Source organism: Garra rufa, chromosome 1 (genome assembly GCF_049309525.1).
Source record: "Garra rufa chromosome 1, GarRuf1.0, whole genome shotgun sequence".
In the NCBI taxonomy this organism is placed as follows: Eukaryota; Metazoa; Chordata; class Actinopteri; order Cypriniformes; family Cyprinidae; genus Garra; species Garra rufa.
The window spans coordinates 85,034,991-85,039,990 of record NC_133361.1 but is presented as its reverse complement, the minus strand read 5'-3'; positions in this window follow the sequence as shown (position 1 = coordinate 85,039,990).

Here is a 5,000-nt window from a genome sequence, read left to right as displayed (position 1 = left end):
TCTTTCAAACCATACAAATTTTCTCCCACTCTCAAATATATATCTTTCTCTTGTTTCTCTTCTTCCATATTCTCTATTCTTCTTATCCATTCTTTAGGTATAGCAGTCTTGAGCATTTCATACTTGGTTCTAATATCATGCCTATTAAAATCTTCCTTTGCTTCTTGCATTGCATCTACTATAAATTGTTCTGGTAAAAAACCTTCTTTGAATTCATACAACACATCCCTCACCTTAGTAATTCCCACCTCCCACCATTTCTTAAAAAATATTTCTCTTCCCTGGTTTAAAATGCGGTTGTTTTGGAACAAAGGCTGATTTAAAATGCTTTCTCTTCCTTGAAGGTTATAATGTACATTGGTTAAAATTTTGCCCCATGCTCTCAACAATTCTTTATAGAATTCCGGCATCCCTTCCATCATCCAATTTTTGGTCCTCATCCATAAAATGCTATCTCCCAGATTAAAATTGCTACACTTATTTAAAAAATATCCCATTGTTCTTTTCCATGCCACATTGTTCCCCACGTCTAAGTATTTTTTTATCATTTTTACTCTTAAACTGTTTTTTCTTTGTTCTACATCCATTACTCCTAAACCTCCTTTATCCACTTGTCCTATTAGAGTGTTAAAAGCAATTCTTGATGGCTTCCCCTCCCATAAAAAACCTAAAAAGCATTTTTTCAGCCTTCCTTCCATCCACATCGGCATTGAAGATGTATATAAAACATACCACAACTTTGAAACCATTAAAACATTCAAAACTAAAACCTTCCCTTTTATAGTTAAACCCATCCTTCTCCAAAAAATAAGTCTCCTTTCAATCTCTCCTAAAATATTCTCCCACATAGTTTCTTCTGCCTTCCTCTCATCCTTCCCCATTAGAACCCCCAGAATTTTTGTTTCCTTTGTTTCCTTAAAATTAAAATGCTCTGCTAGCTCTCCCACATTTCCTAATCTCATATACATTGTTTTGTCCTCATTTACTTTCGCTCCTGATGCTAAACAAAATGTTTGTACAATTTTCATTACCCTTTTTACATCCCCCACTTCTTTGACCATCAGTGTTGTGTCATCTGCATATTGAAAAATTTTATTTTCTTCACCCTCTATTTCTATTCCCTTTATTCTATCATCCTGCATTACTGCAAGGCCCAAAGGCTCAGCCACTAGAGAATATAGAAGTGCCGACAATGGGCATCCTTGCCTTATCGAACGTGTAATTCTAAAGCATGGTGTTAAAAATCCATTACATTTTACTTTTGTTATCGCCCCTTTATATAAAATCTTTATCCATTTGATAAAATTATCTCCTAAACCAAACCTTTTTAAAACATCAAATAAAAAACCATGTTCTACCCTATCGAAAGCCTTTTCAAAGTCTAAACTAATTAAAAACCCACATTTTCCTTTTTCTTTAATGTATCTTAAACTATCTTTTATACTGAATGTTGTATCAGCTATGTCTCTGCCCTTTACTCCATATGCCTGATTTGTTTTAATTAAACCTGGCATTACTTCTTTCAACCTATTTGCTAAAACCTTTGCTAAAATCTTAAGATCCGTATTTAACATTGTAATAGGCCTATAATTCTTTAATTCTGTTTTTTCCCCTCTTTTTTTATATATTATCTTCATTAATCCCATTCCCATTCTCTGATTTAGTTCCCCTTTTTTAAAAATCTCACCATATATCTCTTTTAAAGTATCAGATAAAAAATCTTTAAAAACCATATAAAACTCATTCCCCAGACCATCGATACCTGGACTTTTGTTCCTATTTAATTCACTAATTGCCCTTTTTATTTCTTCCACTTTTATTTCTTCATCACACTCTTTTTTTTCTGTTCCATTTACAGTAGTTTTTATTAGTTCCAATAATTCTAATTTCTCTTCTTCTTTGACCCCCTCTGCACTAAACAACTCTTCATAATACACTTTTATTTCTTTTAATATTTCTTCACTTGTAGTTACAATATCCCCATTTCTTCCCTTTATTCCTTTAATCATTCCTGCCCTCCCTCTAGTTTTCTCTAAGTCAAAGAAGAACTTTGTGCATTTCTCTCCTTCTACTGTATATTTTGCTTTACTTCTTATCTTTGCACCTTCGTATTTTTCCTCTTCTATTTCTTTTAACGCTCCTTCTAATTCTTTAATTTTTTGTATGTCATTCCCATTTCCCTCTAACTCTTCCTTCAATTTTTTCCTTATCCCTCTTTCCTTATTTCTTTTACTTTTTTGTTTCAATGTACAATATTTTATTGTGAACTTTTTGATTGAATACTTGACATTTTCCCACCAAATTCTTTTGTCTTCTGCATACATTATATTTTCTTTTTCTTTTTCTATTATCTCTTTTACTTCTAAGACATAGTTTTCCTCCCTTAAAATCTCTGTATTTAAAACCCACACCCCCGGCCCTCTTTCAATTTGGTTCCAATCCATTCCCATAGAAATCATTTTATGGTCACTTAAGCTTGTTTCTTCAAATTTAATTTGACCAATAAAACCTTCCATGTTTCTAGTACATAAAATCAAATCTATTCTCGTTTTACACATAAAGTCCCCTACCAATTGTCTTCTACTATATTCTTTTGTATTCTCATTTCTTTCCCTCCATACATCCACTATATCATGTTTCTCCATCAAACCTTTCAGCTCTCTCCTTCCTTTATCTGATTTAAAGACCATACCCTCCGCCATATCCAACTTGCTAAAAACTGTATTAAAGTCCCCCATCATAATTACTTCTTTATACTTATTTAAAAATTCTCCTAGCACATTAAAAAAATTCCTCCTTTTCATTTTCTTCTGTTGGTGCATGGATGTTTACTAATAAAATGATTTTCCCTTCATACTCCATTTCCACCATCATACATTTTCCTTCTTCATCTTTGAAAATAGTTTTACATTTTATTCCACTATTCCCTTTTATTAAAAAAGCAATCCCTCTGCCTTGTTTTTTCACTCCATTGTTGTACAGAATATCCCCATCCCATCTCTTTCTTATATCAGCCATAACACTTTCTTTCCAATTAGTCTCTTGAAGTAAAATCATATCATTCTCTTTGCACATTTCTTTCACTTTTTCAAATTTCTTTGTATCTAAAAGTCCTCTCGCATTAAAAGTAACAATTCTTAAAAACATAAAAAAGGTAAGAGAATTTTTAAAACCAATCATTTTAGTCCGTTTCTTCCAGATCCCTTAATATTTCATACTTGTTTGCACTTTCAATCACATCTTCTTTTAATACCTTTTTCCTAGCAGTCTCTATATTAGGTTTTACCTTAATTGCTCTTCTTCTTTTAGTTGATGTTCCTTGTTTCTCCTTTTCGCATTCCTCATCATTCCCTTTTACCTCCATTTCTTCCTTATTCCTTTGAGCCCCGATTTCTCCTGTGTCCAAGACATTATGTAAGCTCTCAGTCAGTTCTGATTGTGTCCATAAATCGCTGTCCCGTTTCTCCTCTGTTGAATCCTTGTTTCCTTGTTCTCGTTCCATCTCATCCATAACTCTTTGTACATTGTCTGTGATTTCCATTTGTTTCCAAGCACCATCATCCTGTTGAGGTTGCATTGTCTGTTTGTCCTTTACGTTCTGCTGCTGTTCTGCATCCTTTCTCATAATTATCTCATTTGCCTGTGTATCTGCTGTTCCCTCCTCTCGCTGTTTGTTGTCTCGTCTATGCATCTGCACGCTTATTTGCTGACTTTCCTCCTCCATCCCTTCCTCCTCCTCTTCCTCACTTCCAATCCAACATTCACATTTATTTAAAAACTGTCTGCAATCCGGGCACTTTATCGCACTGCAGTCCCTCGCGAAGTGCCCCCTCTCCTCACATTTAAAACACTTAAAATCTGGACAGTCTTTCACCACATGTTCGGGGCTCATGCACAGCCTGCAGGTTTTAACCTGATGACTGTGCATCACCCTAAAATACTGTGGGCCCTCTGCTGTCTCTATTCTTGTGCTGTACGGGAGGGAGTCTACTTCCTTGGGGAACCTGGTTTTTACAATCCTTGTCCCATCTTCAATGTCTGTACCCGGATAGACTCTTCTTTTTATTGTTGAAAGGGGACAAACTCCCCAACCTTCCAATTTATCTAAAATTTCTTTGTCAGCAACATAAACGGGCAGATGCATAAACGAAACAACATAGTCTCTATTTTGCAGTCGTTTGACTTCACAGTTAATCCCTTTGATAGTCAATCCATCTGTTAATAATTCAGCATCTTCTTCCCGTTCGAGCGTTACCTCATATTCCTTTGTCTGTTTTGGTCTCACCGCCAGAATCCTTCCATCTCCGATCCGCTCTGTCACCGCTTTTATTACATCAATCGCCCTCGCCTCCATTGCTTGTCCTATTTCCACAGTAACTGTTGCTTCTTTCAAATAAATTCTTTTCCGGTTCTCTTTCCTTGCATCCTTCTCTGATTCTTTTCCATCTCGTTGTCGTTTACCCAGTCCGCTGTCACTCGCCCTCTGTCGTCCGTCCGCCATTGCCAGGTCTGTTTCCGTAGATCCGTCCATTGTTAACAAAAGACAAAGAAAGTAAAAAAAACGGGGGGAAAAAAACACAAAAAAACAAACAAAACAAAAACGCAAATAAATTCCTCCCAAACAGCCCAGGCTGCTGGGAGGAAAACTTTAACCAAAAAAAAGGCTACACTTATGAAATAAACAGTAAATTAACACAAAATCAGAGTCAAACAAACAAAAGTAGAGGAGAGCCTTCCTCTCCCAACTGCTGCCAACCACTTCCTGTTGCTCTCTAGCGCCTCAGATGGGGGTATGGCCGTAAGCGAAGGCTGCTCCAAAAAGTGGGCTATTTAAAGATCAGCCTCCGTAAAAGCCAGCATATTATATAAATATTGAAGAAAAGGCAAAAGCTTACAGCACCTGGTATTCCCTGGCGGTCTCCCATCCAAGTGTAACAATCGGCCTTATCAGCCGAGTTACAAGACTAAAATGGGGTCAGATTTAACTGTGAGAGATGACT